This window comes from Nicotiana tomentosiformis, chromosome 12 (assembly GCF_000390325.3).
Source record: "Nicotiana tomentosiformis chromosome 12, ASM39032v3, whole genome shotgun sequence".
In the NCBI taxonomy this organism is placed as follows: Eukaryota; Viridiplantae; Streptophyta; class Magnoliopsida; order Solanales; family Solanaceae; genus Nicotiana; species Nicotiana tomentosiformis.
The window spans coordinates 126,390,114-126,408,136 of NC_090823.1; the positions used below are offsets into that span (position 1 = coordinate 126,390,114).

Genomic DNA, 18,023 nt, shown 5'->3' on the forward strand with positions numbered 1-18,023 from the left:
GGTGGTTCCATCGCATATAGTACCGATCGCAGATAGTTGTGCTCTCTTTCTCTCCTCACAGCAGTCTTGGTGAGCCCCATTTCTCCCAGGGGTCATGTAGTCCTTCTTTTGTATAAGTTTTCATATTTTGAGGTATAGCCGGGGCCTTGTTGCCGGCATTGTCATGTTGCTCTTTTGTACTCTTAGAGGCTCCGTAGACGTTTATGTGGGTCATGTATGTATGTTGGGGTGGTCGTTGGATCGAGTTGTATTTTGGAAACTCAACTATGGCATAATATATATAAGGAAAAATGAACTAGCAACGTTTATATATTTATATAACTAATCTCTCCCCTGTTTTACAAATGGTGATGCGATCCTTTTTTTTTTGGATTATGAATGAGTCGGGTAGGAAAGGTTTAATAGGCTTGCTCGACCGGGTTCACTCGGTTGAGCGCTGGTCACGCTCCCCGAGGTTGGGGCATGACAGAATGAATCCGTGAGCATTTCGAAGGAACCTATGGAATGCTCGGCAATAATGAATATCACGTCAAAGCTCCCCTCGTGAGAGTCTCACCAAATTTCTTTAACAACATGGACTCAATTTCGTGAGGAGCCAAATCATTTCCTTTCACCGCTGTTGTATAAGTGGTAATGTGCTCATGTGGATCTGAAGTTCCGTCATATTTCGGCACTTCAGACATTCTGAACGGTAATTGAATATACTTCTTCGAGTTCGGGCCTTTTAATACTGGAGGCGCCCATGATTTGATCCATGCAAGCTTTTACTTCCTTCATGAACTGCAAAACTTCCTCCTTGAACGGATCGTTATCGTTGTTGAGGCCAGATCTGCACTGCCCAGCCCCGCCGGAGCCAACTTCGCCCCTGGGAAGGTTGTTGTCGATTCTCTGTGTTGTTGGTTTATGGGAACAACAGGAGAAATTGGATCTCACCTATTCACATTATTTGAAGCACCTGATAGTGCCTGCTTTAGTTCCGTCATAAACTGATCGTGCCGCGTGAGATGGCCTAGAATGATTGCCTATTGCTTTTGCAGGATCCTCACCGCATCCGCTACATGCTCCTCGTCAGCATCATCAGGAGTCGTCTCCCGCACTTGTCTAGGGTACCGCCCGTCATACACTGGCCTGGCGTCGTTCCACTCATTGCGAGTGTCGCTGATTGAGTCCTCAAAATGAGGATGTTCCCCTTGAATTTCAGGATTGTGAGTGTTGTTAACGGTATTGACTGCCAATTTTGTGATTTTTGCTAAAACAGAACGATCAAAGCTTGTTAGTAAAAAAAGCAATGATCAATTTAATTGCACGGCTGTCTATGCCCCACAGTAGGCGCCAAACTATTTACCCGAGAAACTGTACAGTTGAATTTGTTTGTGGTTTTTAGACAAATGAATTAATTTGGTCCAAAAAGTAACAAATTAATCGATTGAATACAAAATACTTAGCTCAAAATACAGATGAAACGACAGATTTGATGAGTCCAGGAACAGGGTTTTCGGACACAATAATGATGAGATCAACAAGAGAGAGAGCGAAATAGTATAAAAATGCTGTATGGAATGTAATGTGATTTATCCAGAAAAGCCGTATTTACAATAATCATTGAGCTTATTATTTATAGCTTAGTGGGTACTAGGGTCGGACCCACCATTAATGATAATTATTGAGGAATAATGATGAAAACGTAACGGTAAACATAAATGTTAAATTCTCTGTAGCGATCCGTTACTCTTTAATGCTACGAAATATTCCTCATTAAATGCCACCGGGCGCAGAGTATTCAATGTCTTCACGAACGTTATCTTTTCCGGTGACACAAGGGGTAGTTGCGTCCGGTTTTTCGTCCTCCCGACTTAGGTTCCACGTGTCCCCTTCTTTGGTGGTCACGTGTCATAACATATTTTACCTAATAAAACCATATGCACTCAAGGGGTGTCAACGGACATCCCTTTATTGAAAAATTACAGATAGGTATTTTTTATATATATATATATATATATATATATATATATATATATATATATATATATATATTTCTTTATATTTTGACCACCTTAATGAAAATTCTGGCTCCGCCACTGACCTCATCGGCAACACGCTTGCTTTCTCAAAGGGCAATTTGGTCATTCTAGATATTCAGACGGAGACACGTGGGGTATTTTGCTAAACCAGCAGAAAAATTTCCATCTTGCGTTGGAGCCTTTTTGTACCTATCACTTCTCTGGCCATTGGTTAGCTTTGCACAGCTAAGCTATTTAGGTTTTGCTCCTCTTATTATTCTCTTATCGCTTGAGATAAAGTTTTCAGTAACATCCCACTTACAAGTGGTGAAAATAGCACGAGCTAGCTAGATTTCGGATTGATAATAGTTAACTGTTGTAAAATTATTAAAAAATAATTATTATTTTACTGAAACACGAAAAGTTTCAGCATAATATGCTGGATTATGGAGCTCCTGCGTATAAACTTTCAGTATATTATGTTGGAACTCCAACACATTATGAAATTTCAGCACATTATGCTGGAATCTCATAAGTCAAAAATTCGAACTCTAATATATTATTCTGGAATTATCTGAATTTTAAAGGGTGTTTTTGTTCAGATTTCATCTTTGTATGAAAAAGTAGCTAAATTTTAATTATTTTTGAAACTATTACTATTTTTCAATTACCAATTATAAATATAATTATTTCTGATTTTTACCCGAAAAGTAATTTAAAAAAGGACCTCAAAACTAAATCTGAACCCTAAATAAGCAAGACTTTACATCCAGAAAATCAAACATTTAAAATTATTGAGATCAACCAAATGAATGAAGTGTTATCATAAACCTTCAACAAATCGAATTGAGAATCTAAACATAAATTCTAATTAAGCATGAACCACCAATTTCAGTAACTATTCTATTCGATGAAAGTTCATTAACTTCCTTGATTTCATAAACATCTCATTAAAAATGCAGTAAATTTCAATAGGACCTCAAACTAGACATAAAATCCTTGAATAAACATGAATTCATATTCAGAAAATTAAACTTCTTAAATTATTGAGACCTTGTGTTTGGAAAACCGTTTTCTTTAATTAACAAAAACAAAACGAGTAATCAATATTTGAATGTTAAAGATATGAACTGACCAGGTCAAAATATTTTTACGATTGAATCAAACCTTTTCTTGTTAAGTTAGGTAAACTTGGTTGTGCCATAGAAAATTACTTTTAACACCTAATTTTCTTCATCATATGAAGAAAGCATTAGTGCACAAACATTCCGCTATTGCCATTGCTAGCCTATGAGGGAAGAACTTGTGATTTTTTAATTGTTTTCAAAATTTATTTTTTAATATTAATTAACAATGAAATTGACCATATTAAACTTTATTATTTCTTCACATAAATACCCCTAATACATATTCCAACACTATTTACTCCAAGGGCAATGTAGGAAAAAATAATTAATTCATTCTTGAAATCTGAAAAAATCAGATATTTTCTACCACAAAAAAAAGACAAAATTACTTACTATGGACCAGAGATAATATGAGACTAGAAAATTTCCCCCAATCTATATATCTATCTATATATCTATATAATTGAGAGGCAATGGGAGGTGATGTGGCACTCCTCTAAAGCAAGGATTTGAGTTTATCTTTTTCCTCAGTTTTTTTAGTTTTCCTTGATATTTTCCAATTTAGGTGCTCTGAAAAATAAACCTGAAAAGTCACGCATTTACACCAACAAAATAGAAACTGGAACGTCGCATATTTCCACTTAAATTTCATTAATTGCCCTTCCTTTCTTACTTCTCTTTCTGCCAACGAAGGGTTAACCCCCATCTCTTTACCCTGTTGAAGAAATATCATTTTCTTCATTTTCACCCAGCCCCAAAAATCTATATATATGAAACTAGGACAAACATATGTAAAAATCTAATCTTTATTTAAGAGAGGTGATGTGGTATCTTCTGTGGTGTAGAAATCCTATTTATTTTTTTCCTTTTACTTTTTCCATTTATCCTATTTTAAAAAGTCCAAACCCATAACTCACACCTCTTTATGGGGGATTATGACTTTTCAAGTCCATAAGCCCCAATCGTATAATGTGTTATAACCTGCATCTTTCTTTTTATATATTTTATTCCTGCCAATTGTGATCTCTCTCGCATTAGGAAGATGAAAAACGCGAGTGGCATCTCGGCTTTGCTTTTGGCCAGACTAAAGAGGTATTGTGATTATCTTTTCATTCCGATAAGTTAATTCTTTGAATGATATTGAATAATCCAATTTCTATTCTGATGGGTTTCATATATGAAAACAAGAACAAGGTTGGTTACAATATAAATGCTACTAATTATTTTCCTCTTATTTTTCCTTCTCTCTGTATTTCTTTTCCGTAATAGATGTATACTTTTCCTGCTAATTAGCATGTTAGTTCAACTTTTACGCATTTATATTGTAAAACAATAACAATCTCATTTCCTTGCTTATTGGCAAGTTAGCCGTACTTTTGACGCATATATATATCGTAAAATCTCACTTTTTTGCTAGAAATAAATGCTCTTAAGCTACTTAAATGCGATGATTAATTCCTATTCATTTATTTTACTTATTAACGTTAATTTTTATTTATTAGTTTATTTTCCAGTAAATTTATAATTTTTATGCTTCTAAGAGAATGTTTTTTATTACCGCGCGAAGCGCACATGAATTTTCTAGTAATCTATAAGTGGGAACTTTTTGCATGGTCAAAGGAAGCAAATTGCAGTTCATTAACAGTCACCACTTTTTGTAGCTTCTGGAGATAAGATAAGTTTCAAATTGATCAATGTCGACACGCAAAAACTAATATGCAATGTAAAGTCTTATTGTTTTAAATTAAATAATTTATCTTTTTGCCCCTTTAATATTTCTATTATTTTGTATATATCACTGTAAATTGCTTATCCAATTTTTCATTTGAATTATTGAAATATTAATATCTGATGTACAGAAAATATTTGAGGTAAAGGAAGGAACTCAAAGATTATAATTTTTAATATTGTAAGAATAAATATAAATATTGTTAGGATCGTTAATCGGGTAGTGCGAAATTTAGCCAAACAATGTTATAATGACAATGACAAAGACAATGCAAGTTGATAATAATGACAATTAAAGAAGATAAAGAAGACACAAATTTAACGTAGTTCGGTCAAGGTGACCTACGTCCACAAGTGGAGAGAAGCAATTTCACTATACCAACAAGAGTACAAAAGAGAGTACAAAATTAGAGTAAATACTCTCATTAGTTCCAAATACCCCAAGAGAATAACCTCACAAGATCACTCCAAAGAAAGGGTTCACACAAGTGTTTCCCAATACTCACTCTCTTATAAAATATTTTATAATGAATTAAATGAAGAGAAAGAAAGACAAGAGTGAAAAGCTCTTGAATTGATGTGTTTTCAAAAGAGGAGAAGCTCCTCTATTTATAGCAAAAAATCCTTAGCCTAATAGTGGATATTATGTCATGGCAAATGTCATGGTCCACAAATTTTGTTATAGTGGATATTATGTCATGAAAATTTGGCCCCCACTTGAGAAGAAGCCAAATTAATGGCCATATTATAAATCTCCACCTTGGCCTAATTTCGGCTTATTTATAGTAAATTTGCTCCACCTTCTCCGCAAAAACCCCAATGGGCAAAATCATTCTTCATAAATGTCAATCAAGTTCAGGCAAAGCTTGAACTTGGACACTGGAAGAGGTTTTGTGAATATGTCAGGAGGATTGTCTTTAGTGTTGATCTTCTGAACAGAGACTTTTCCTTCAACAATAGTTTCTCGGATGAAATGATACTTTATATCAATGTGCTTCGTCCTCTCATGATACATCTGATCTTTAGTCAAGTGAATGGCACTTTGACTATCATAGAAAATGGTAAGACCACCTTGGTGTGAACTGAGTTCTGCAAATAGACCCTTCAACCATAAGGCTTCTTTGATTGCCTCGATCACTGCTATATATTCTGCTTCGGTAGTAGAAAAAGCTACTACATGTTGTAATATAACTTTCCAACTAATAGCGCAACCACCAATGCAAAATATATAGCCTGACAGTGATATTCTTTTGTCAAGATCACATGCATAATCCGAGTCTACAAAACCAACCAAAGTGTTAGTATTTCTCCCAAACCCCAAACGTGTTTGAAGTACTCTTAAGTATATGATAATCCATTTCACAGCCTGCCAATGTGCTTTACCAGGGCAAGCCATATACCGACTTACCACGCTCACTACTTGTGAAATATCTGGACGTGTACAAACTATTGCATACATAATATTGTCGGCTGTATTGGAATAATGAACATGTTTCATGTACCTATCTTCTTCCTCTGACTGCGGTGACTGAGCAACTGATAACTTAAAATGAGCAGCAAGAGGGGTACTAACTAGTTTAGCATCTTTCATGCCAAAACTCTCCAAGACTTTCTCCAAGTACTTCTTCTGGGCCAGGAATAGCCTGTTGGGTTTTCGATCTCCATGCCAAGGATTTTCTTAGCTGCTCCCAAATCTTTCATCTCAAATTCACTTTTCAGCTGACTTTTTAAATTGTGAATTTCTGTTAAATCCTTAGCAACAATGAGCATGTCATCAACATAAAGTAATAAGTACACAAATGAACTATCATTTAACTTCCGGAAGTAAACGCAACTATCATACATGCTCCTCAAATAACCATGACCCAACATAAAGGAAAGGTACCATTGTCTTGGAGACTGCTTTAATCCGTACAAGGATTTCTTCAACAAGCAAATATGATCTTCTTTTCCTTCAACTTCAAATCCTTCGGGTTGATGCATGCATATTTGTTCCTCAAGTTCTCCATGTAAGAAAGCTGTCCTAACATTAAGTTATTCTAATTTCAAATCATATATGGCAACGAAGGCAAGCAAGACACGAATATAGCTATATTTAACAATATGTGAGAAAATATCATTAAAATTAACTCCTTGTACCTGACTATAGCCCTTAGCAACTAATCGTGCCTTATACCTCATATCTTCAACCCCTGGAGTGCCATCCTTTTTCTTGAAGACCCATTTGCAACCAACAATTCTTTTTTCTGATGGCGGCTTCATAAGAGACCAAGTACCATTCTTGTGGAGAGACTCAATTTCTTTATTCATTGCAATCAACCACTTGGCTGTGTCAGCACCAGAAATTGCTTCTGAATATTTTGATGGTTCTCCAATTTCTTCAGTTTCCTGTGCAACTGAAAAAGCAAATGCAACATAATCTCCAAACCTTAATGGTTGTTTACCTTCTCTTCTTGGTCTATGTTTGGATATAGAATACTCCCCTTCTTCTGGTTCAACTTCAGGAGTCTCAACTTCAGGAATTTCAGCTTCTGGCTCAACTTCAGGAGTTTCAACTGTATTTTGCTCCAAAGTTGATGAGCTTGGCTCAGAAGGAATGCCAATCTCAACCTCGACCTGCTTTTGCGTACTCTTTCCTCCATCTCTATTACAAGAACTAGACGACTCTTTTCTAGAATGTAACTTAGAGGATTCATCAAAGGTTATATCTCTGCTAATTATAAATTTTGGTGTCGTGGGATCAGGACACCATAGTCGGTATCCTTTCACCCCAGATGCATACCCAAGGAAAATGCACTTTTTAGCCCTTGGCTCTAATTTTCGGTCATTTACATGTATGTATGCAGGGCAACCAAATATCTTTAAATCAGAATAATTAGCAGGAGTACCTGACTACATTTCCTCTGGAGTCTTAAAGTTCAAAGGTGTATAAGGAGCTCGATTGACAATATAACAAGCTGTAGAGATAGCTTCTGCCCAAAAGGCATTTGTGTCAACCCAGCATTTGAAATCATGCAACGAGCCATTTCCAAAAGAGTTATATTCATCCTTTCTGCCACATCATTTTGCTGAGGTGTCAATCTCATAGTACGGTGTCGAGAAATTCCTACATTCTTGCAAAATTCGTTGAATTCATCATTACAAAATTCTAAGCCATTATCCGTTCTAAGACGCTTAACCTGTTTTCCTGTTTTCTTCTCAATCAAAACTTTTTATTGTTTGAAATTTAAGAAAACATCACTTTTATTTTGCAGGAAATAAACCCAAACTTTTCTTGAATAATCATCAATGAAAGTTAACATATACCTGGCACCACCTTTTGATGGGGTACATGAAGGACCCAAAAAATCTGAATAAATGTAATCCAAAGTATCTTTTGTTCAATGAATCGGTAGAGATTTGAAGCTGACTCTTTTCTACTTTCCGAACACACAATGTTCACAGAACTCCATATTTTCAGTACTTTGGCCACATAAGAGACCTTTTTTGCTGAGGATGGAAAGACTTTTTTCACTCATATGCCCCAATCGCATATGCCACAATTTGGTGATCTAGGATCTGATTTATCTGATATTGGAATTGCAGCAGCACCTGTAATAGTAGATCCCAATAGAGTATACAACATACCAGATCTACGTGCTTTCATGATCACAAGAGGACCATGAAAAACTTTCAGAACTCCACCTTCACCTGTGTACTTACACCCAAGAGATTCTAGAGTGCCCAAAGAGATGAGATTTTTCTTCAAGTCAGGAACATGTCTAACATCGATGAGAGTTCTCACCATACCATCGTGCATTTTGATTCGGACTATACCTTTTCCAATAACTTTGCACGCAGCATTGTTGCCCATCAAGACAACTCCACCTCCAATAGATTCATATGTGGTAAATAAATCAAGATTGGGAAACATATATTAAGAACAACCCGAATCTAAAATCCACTCATTGTTAGATTTGAAACTATTATTAATTGCTAAAACATAGTTCCCCCAGTCTCATCAGCAACTACACTTGTTTCGGCAGTGTCAGTATTTTTGTGTTCATTTTCCTTTTCTGTATGTTTTTCTTTATTTTTCAATTTAAAATATTTAGAAATAATGTGACCTTTCTTATGACAATATTTGCATATCATATTTCTGTATCTGGATTTTGACCTTGATTTAGGTCTCTCACTACTTGAATCTTTTTTATTGGATCTACCTCTTATGAATAAGCCTTCCCCTTGGTTCCCACTAGTTTCCCCAGTAATATCTTTATCTATTTGTTTTTTTGATTTCAAAATAGATTTGATATCTTTATCAGAGATATTATCCTTTCCATAAAGCATAGTATCTCTTATATGTTTAAACGATTGAGATAAGGAAACAAGCAATAACACAACTTGTTCCTCATACTTGATTTTAGCATCTATGTTACTTAAATCTATAAGAAGAAAATCAAAAGTATCAAGACGTGTAAGTATAGAGGTACCTTCATCCATACGAAATGTGTAGAGTTTTTGCTTTAGGTAAAGCATGTTTTCTACTGTTCTTTTCATATATAGAGTTTTCAGCTTTTCCCATATGCCTTTGTCACGACCCAAAATCCGACTAGTCATGATGACACCTAACCCAACTCGCTAGGTAAGCAAATTAACCACTAACCAATTCCAATAACAATTAATAAAGAGATTAAGTAAAAAAATATCTGAATTTTATACAATCTCCAAGGACTGGTAGTACAAATCATGAGCTTCTAAGAATAAAGTTTACAAAGATGAAATGAAGTAAATACATCATTTGTTTGAAAAATACATTAACAGAGTTTTATAGATCTAAGGCTACCATGAACAAGAGGCAGCTACAACGTCAGCAGTCAATATCTGCACGCAAGGTGCAGAAATGTAGTATGAGTACAACCGACCCCATGTACTCAATAAATAACAAACCTAACCTTAGGTTGAAAGTAGTGACGAGCTAACACAAAGGTCGGGCCCAACACCAATATTCCACAACAGTTCATAACAACATAGTACAAGTAACAAAAGAGGTATCCTAGAAATAAAATGCTTTGTTTGTTCACAGTTCCAGAAAAATAGGCATTTCTTTTCAAGTATCTCAATGAAAACCCAAATTTTTTACCGAAAAAGCCAAATTACAAGTAAGTTTGAAAACTGTGATTTTCCCCAAATATTCTTTCAACAATAAAAAAGATGTTTCATTTTCCTTTCATATAACAAATGTAAAATGTTTCTCTATGCCCATATGTCAAGATGTATGAGAAGTCATAAATAATATGATACTATACAACGTGAGAAAAATACATCTATATACATGTATGTCAAGTGTGCATGCCAAATGCGATGTAGATCAGTGATAAAGATCATATGCATACTCTCAGAGTATCGATTCACTTAATCCTCCCAATCACTCAACACTCGGCACTCGGCACTCAGTAGGTACCTGCGCTCACTGGGGGTGTACAGACTCCGGAGGGGCTCCTATACCCAAGCGCTATAATCCGCACGGACAACTCACGTGCTGCCCGGACAACTCACGTGCTATAATATCAATATCTGAAATCGCACGGACAACTCACGTGCTATAGTAAGCCAATCTGGCCTACTGCGGTGTGCAGTCCGATCCCATAATCATCCTCATAATCAGGCCCTCGGCCTCACTCAATCATCAATCTCTCCAGTCTCTCGGGCTCACAATGTCATGATACTAGCCCGAAAATAATGATATGATGCATCAATAAATAACAACAGAGACTGAGATATGATATGAATATGAATGCGTATGACTGAGTATGTAATGTAATGAAAACAAATTACTCAACAACAGAAATGACCTCACTGGGCCCCAACAGGATAAACATGTAGCCTAGACATGGCTTCTAATATAATCACAGTTTGATAACTCTAGTACGTAGAAATTTCATGAATTCAAACAAGTTCAGGTAACTACACCGTACCCCAAAAATAACGAAAATCACAGTTCACACGGTGCACGCCCACACGCCCGTCACCTAGCACGTGCTTCACCTCAAAACCAAACACATAACACGTATATTCAGGGTTCATACCCTCAGCTCCAAGATTAGAAGAGTTACTTACCTCGAACAAGCCAATACCAATACCGAGCAAGCCAAGCGATGCTCCAAAGATGCCATTCCACGCGTTCCGACCTCCGAACGGCTCGAAACTAACCAAATACAACTCAAATACATCAAACAATGCTAAAGGAACCAATCGCGATCGAAAAAGATCAAATCTTGAATCAAAAGCCAAAAATTGGCCCGCACCTCGGAACTCGACAAAATTTAAAAAGTCCAACAACCCATTTAATTACCAGTCCAACCATACTTGTTTCACTCAAATCCGACTCCAATTCGATGTTCAAAACTCAAAAATGCATATTATGAAACTTTAGGCCAAAACCCCAATTTCCTCTATAAAATTCACAATCCAATTACCAAACACGAAGGTAGATTCGTGATATAAGATAAAAAAATGAGTAGAGAATACTTACCCCAGTCCACAAGTTGAAATTTCTCCAAGAATCGCCTCAATCCGAGTTTGGAAATGTTAAAATGAAGCCAAAATTGCGAACCCTTGTATTTATCATTCTGCCTAGCACCTTCGTATTTGCGGTCAATTCGTCGCATCTGCGACCACCGCTTTTGCGGAAAAACTTCGCTTCTCCGAAGAATAGCCTTGTCCAGCAACCCCCACACCTACGGTATTAAAATCTGCATCTGTGAAGACCCTCGCACCTGCGCATCCGCACCTGCGCCCTTTTCTCTGCTCATCTGGGCCTCCTCATCCAACTCTCATCCCGCTTCTACGACTGCATTGTCGCTTCTGCGACTATCGCACCTGCGTAAAACCAACCGCAGGTGCGATCACACCAGAACCAGCACCATTCAACAATGCACTATGCAATGAAAGTGATCTGAACCTCGTCCGAAACTCATCCGAGCCACTCGGGACCCCGTCTGAATATACCTACAAGTCCAATAACATAACACGGACCTACTCGAGGCCTCAAATCACGCATAACAATATTAAAACGACAAATTGCACCTCAAATCGAACTTAATGAACTTTGAACTTTTCAACTTCAATAACTCGTGTCGAAATATAACAAATCAACCCGTAATGAACCCAAATTTTGCACACAAGTCCCAAATGACAAAAAAAAAGCTATTCAAATTCCTAGAATCACAATTCGAGTCCGATATAAAAAAGTTCACTCCTGGTCAAACTTTTCAAAAATCTAACTTCCGCTATTTCAAGCCAAATTCCACTATAAACCTCCAAATCATAATCCAGACGCGCTGCTAAGTCCAAAATTACCCAACGGACCTACCGGAACCATCAAACGCGTTCAAATTCACAAAAGTCAAACTTGGTCAACTCTTCCAATTTAAAGCTTCAACAATGAAATCCATTCTTCCAATTCGATTCCGAATAACCTGAAAATCAAAACCGACGATTCACATAAGTCATAATGCATCATACGGAGCTACTCATGCCCGTAAACTACCGAGCGAAGTACAAATGCTCAAAACGACCGGTTGGGTCGTTACAATCTTTGGCTGAGCTTTCTGCTGCAACTTCACGCAAAACCTCATTTGAGAGATTTAACATAATACCTGCTTTGCTGTTTTGTCTATGACAAATTTCTCGTCCGTTATTTTATCCAGCTTCTTTTTTTTTTTCTTGCAGTGCCAAATCTAAATCATCCTGAATTAGGATAACTTCTATCTTTAATTGCCACATTCCGAAGTTTGCACTTCGGTTAAATTTCTCAACATAAGACTTTGTTATAGTCATTTTGGCTATTTAAACTAATCCGGTTAGATCTGACTCTGATACCAATTTGTTAGGATCGGTAAACCGGGTAGTGCCGAATTTAGCCAAACAATGTTATAATGACAATAACAAAGACAATGCATATTGATAATAACGGCAAATAAAGAAGGTAAAGAAGACACAAATTTAACGTGGTTCAGTCAAGGTGACCTACGTCCACAAGCGGAGAGAAGCAATTTTACTATACCAACAAGAGTATAAAAGAGAGTACAAAATTAGAGTAAATACTCTAATTAGTCCCAACTACCCCAAGAGAATAACCTCACAAGATCACTCCAAAGAAAGGGTTCACACAAGTATTTTCCAACACTCACTTTCTTACAAAATACTCTATAATGAAATAAAGGAGAAAGAAAGATAAGAGTGAAAAACTCTTGAATTGGTGTGTTTTCAAATGAGGAGAAACTCCTCTATTTATAGCAAGAAATTGTTGGCCTAATAGTGGATATTATGTCATGGCAAATGTCATGGTCCACAAATTTTGTTATAGTGAATATTATGTCATGACAAATATCATGAAAATTTGGCCCCCACTTGAAAAGAAGCCAAATTAATGGCCTTATTATAAATATTATATTAGAAAAAGTAAAAATTGCTCTATTAACAACATTTAAAAGCTTGTAATAAATATCTGAAGGTTTGATTATATTGTTAGGAGCTTTCATTTCGTTTAGAGTTGCATGCAGAAAATGGGAAACGGTCAATAAATAATTTTTTAAAGGACAAAATATTAAATATAAAACAAAAATTGAATTGGGATGAAAGTTTAAGAAAGTGAATATTTTTGTCTAAGAAAAATAAAGTACGTAGCAATTAGTAATTTCAGAATTCGATGTGGGGTGATAAGAATTAAGAAGGAGTTTACAACTAGGAGTGTACAAGAAAAATTAAAAAATAAAATCAGACAAGAAATTGAATCAAATTGTTTTAAAGTTAAATGTCAAATAAGAAAGATTTAAATGCTATACATAAATAGCCTTGTAAAACTATAGGCATTATATTAGTAACACTTATAAATGCAACACATAAATTGCTACAGTAACGCGACTTACAAAATTCCATTCGTAAAATGCTGACTTAAAAATCGCATTCTTAAAATGCTCCACTGGGCTGGACTAGAACTTGAAAATATGACTATTTTGTTGATCCTTAGTACATAGTGAAATCCTAACTAGTGGGTTTGGGGATGGTAGTGTGTACGTGGACCTTACCCCTATCCTGAGAGGTAGAGCTGTTGTTTCCGAAAGACTTTCGGTTCAAAAAGACGAAAAGAGGCAATATACAGTACCATCAATAAAAATCATAGAAAAAATAAGAGCATCACAAGAATAAGAAAATAGATAAAAAGCTAAATAATAACAAATAGATAAAGCCTCACACCACACTAAGAGGAGCGAAAGAGTAGCGAGGAAAATAATTGTTGATCCTTCGGTACAAATGTGTAAATTTTGAAGGAAAAACAAAGTTCATTCTTATAGTCTGTTTGACCAAGTTTCTAAAATCTACTTATTTTGAGAAGTGCTTTTCAAAAAAGTACTTTTGATGAGAATCAGTTTGTGTTTGACTAATTAATTTAAAAAAAATACTTTTGAGCAGTAATTAGTGTTTGACCAAGCTTTTGAAACCTGCTTCTAAGTGTATTTTTTTCAAAAGCACTTATCAGAAAAGTGCTTTTGGAGAAAAGCTACATTTTTCTGCATCTGATTCTCCTCAAAAGCACTTTTATTTTCTTATAAAAGCTTGGCCAAACAACTCAATTTTTGGTCGAAAGCACTTTGGCCAAAAAAATACTTTTGGCCCCCAAAAAAATTTGGCTAAACAAGCTATTATGCTTTTAGCTTATTCATATGTTAAAAAGTTGACATACAGGTTATTGGAGGATCAGCGTGAGTTGTTGAATCAATTTATGGTATTAAGCCTATACGGCCCAGGGGCGGACCTACGCTTGGGAGTGGGGGGTCAATGGAACCCGTTGGCCTCGACAAAAATATTGTATATATATTTTATATATATCTGCTAATACAGGGAGGACCCCTTTAAATATGTAAAGCGGCCCCCTAAGTCACAAAGGCTGGACAGAAGAGATGGTTTGTGGAAGTGCTCAACAGCCTTCTTTTGCCTTTGGACCCAGGTTCGAATCTGGGGTCCTACATTCCATATTATTTAATTTTTACTTTAACTTAAAACTTAAATAGCTTAATATTTTTTTAACCCCCTCAAAAATCCGAAAACAAACCCTCTTTTTTCTCCAAGAAATAAACCTTCTTAACTTCTCTGCCTCCCTTCAACTTCAACCTTCTTTTCAGTTCTTCACTTCTTTGCATCCCTTTGAAGTTCGAATCCCACTCTTCTTCAAATCTTTGATTAGTTGAGTAAGTTTTTCTTCTTTTTACAAATATTATTTTTTTGATTTTTGTGATTTTAACCTAGATTGTTTATGAGTTATGACTTATGAACAGATTTACTTTCTTCCCCATTCAAAATATCCCTTTTCACTAACACCATCAAATGCAAATTCAAATAGTAGCAAGCATTTAAGTTGAATAAATAATTGATGAGTAAAGTGCTCATGTAGTCCTGTAAATTTCTCTTTTTATTAGCTTAATTTTCTGGAGTTCTTTAATATAGTAGATAATGCTTGCAATTTTTGCAAGAAACTTGTATTCGGATTTCAAGGATACTTCTTTTAGTTTTTGAATTCATTACTGTTCTTTTAGTTTTTGAATTCATTGTTTGAGCAGACAACAATCATGGTGATTGGTGCACATTTACATGATGTTAAATCTTTAGTTGGTGTGTTAATTCCTTTATCTTAATAAATTAATTTCATAGGTATTTGAAGATATTTTGCTAATGCTATTTGAAATATTGTTTTAGTGAAATGGATGATTTGAAACCAAGCTGTATTTGAATTTCAAGGATACCTTTCACAAATTGGTAAGTGTTCCTTCTATCTTTAAGATAATAATAATAATAATACAGTTATGAGTTATGACTTATAATAAAATATAGTGGTGTGATTTTCTTATTAGAAATATTATATTTGCTTTTGTTCGTGATAGAATGAGTGTGATTTCCCTATTAAAATATTGTTTTGCTTGGCATTGTTGCTTTGTAGGAAGTTTTGTTGATGTGAATTGAGATGGACATATTTTTGACGAGGTTTAATTCTTCTCAACCAAGTTCTAGTTTTAGAGACAATTCTTCCCATCTTGTAGAGGAGTTTGATATGAAATCACTTAATCCTGACCCCGGAGAGAGAATACCCATTCATAGATATAGCTCCAGAATACGGGATGAAGTGAGAAGACACTACATCCAAAGAGGGCCTTGCCAACCAGTTTATCACACATTTTCTAAAACTTTATTTGGGGAAAAAATGCGCCAATTTAGTCCAGGTTGGTTTAAAGATTCACATTCTAGATGGTTAGAGTATAGTGTGAAGAAAGATGCCGCATTTTGTTTATGCTATTATTTATTCAAAAATGATTACGTTCATAGTAGCACATGTGACTCTTTCACAAAAATCGGCTTTAAGGCTTGGAATAAAGGACCCGAAAGACTTGGTCTACATGTTGGTGAAGTAAATAGCCTCCACCATAAATGTTTCAACAAAATGCTAGACTTGTCAAATCAATCTCAATCAATTCAAGCTGCTTTTGAAAAGCAATCTGAGAAACAAAAGAGTGAATATCGAATTCGTTTAAATGCCTCAATCGATGTTGCAAGGTTTCTCTTAGACTTTGGGTTGTCTTTTCGAGGTCACGATGAAAGTGAATCTTCAAAAAACAAAGGCCTTTTTATAGGCCTTTTTATAGGGCGTCGAGTTCAACTATGAGTGGACAATGTGCTTTTGTAATATTAGTATCAAGTTAATGGTATTTGATAATATTGATGTTTTTATTTTGATGATAAATTTTCATAGTCATTTCAAAGAGTTGCACCCGAACTTTATCGCAGGTGATTGGGATACTAAAGATAATGGTGCCCCCGTTATGCTTAAATTCTGGGTCCGCCTCTGCCTATACCAATACTACAAGCATGCTTCAATTTCACTTAAGCTGCTTGTTTAGTAAGTGCTCTAGATTTCTTAACCATTTCTTGTTCTTTCGGGAGAATTTTAGGAATAAGATTGTTAAAGAGTAGCCTGGTGCACCAAGCTCCCGCGATGTGCGGGGTTCAGGAAAGGACCAGACCACAAGGGTCTATTGTATGCAGTCTTACCCTGTATTTCTGCAAGATGTTTTTTTCACAGCTCGAACTCGTGACCTCCTGGTAGGATCACCTCAGGTACTCATAGCCTGTTTGGCCAAGCTAAAAAAATATTTTTTTCTCAAAGTTAAAGTATTTGTCCAAGCTTTTGGAAGGAAAAAAAATATTTTTGAGGAGAAGCAGAAAAAAGTAGCTTCTCTCCAAAAGCACTTTTGAGAAAAATTCACTTAGAATCAGTTTTTAAAAGTTTGGTCAAATACTAATTGCTGCTCAGAAGTGCTTTTCAAATTAATTAGCCAAACATAAACTGCTTCTCACTAAAATTAATTTTGTGAAAAACACTTTGTATATGGTCGAAATCGGGCTCGACTATTGCACAACAGATCGGGCTCAGAACGCGAAGAGTTGAAGATCGACCCCGAGTCTCATCGAACCAGAACACGAGGTCAGAATATCTGTCCTCAAGAACATTGAGCCCCTGATCCCGCAATCGACCTTGACCCCGAATAAGATCGAGAAAACATTGTCGGTATAAAACAACAGAAGACCGATATAACGGAAGACCTAAATATCCGTAACCGATCGGATATTTCGGCAGGAATCTCGGCACGTATCAGAAAAGAACCGGCAAATCAGCAAAATAGAAGATTTTTACCTTTTATAAAATTGTACCTACAATAGGACCCCCTACTATATAAATAGGAGTCTGATTACTTGTAAAGCACATGGTAACATGCATTCCAAGGCAATATATTATTATTTCTAGTTCTTATTATTTGGTCATTATGTTCCGGCATCGATAAAAGTATTTTTGGCTCAAGGGTGACTAACCTTCTAAGGCTAAGATTGTTCAACTTGTGTGGTTTGCATTTACTTTCTCATTATTTATTTCAACTTCAATCTGATTTCTCATTTCGTATCAAGTTAGATTACGTATCCTTAAAACCACATACAAATTCAATTGTTATCCGATTTTGAAGGTAAACAGTTTGGTGTCCACCGTGGGGCTAAGGATAATAGTGGTTATTTGATACAAATCTCCATAACACACACTACTTTACACTTTCTCTTTGAAGTGTCTTTGATTCCAGGCTAA

The 18,023-nt window shown here is 35.7% G+C and overlaps 1 long non-coding RNA gene across 1 annotated transcript; it reads left to right on the forward strand.

The window, feature by feature from the left end:
* Positions 1–3,587: 3,587 nt before the first annotated feature.
* LOC117278758 (uncharacterized) lies at positions 3,588–17,783 on the forward strand. The gene is made up of 3 exons (XR_004509104.2): positions 3,588–4,219; positions 15,593–15,652; positions 16,676–17,783. It is a non-coding gene; the product is annotated as an uncharacterized lncRNA (long non-coding RNA).
* Positions 17,784–18,023: the final 240 nt, after the last annotated feature.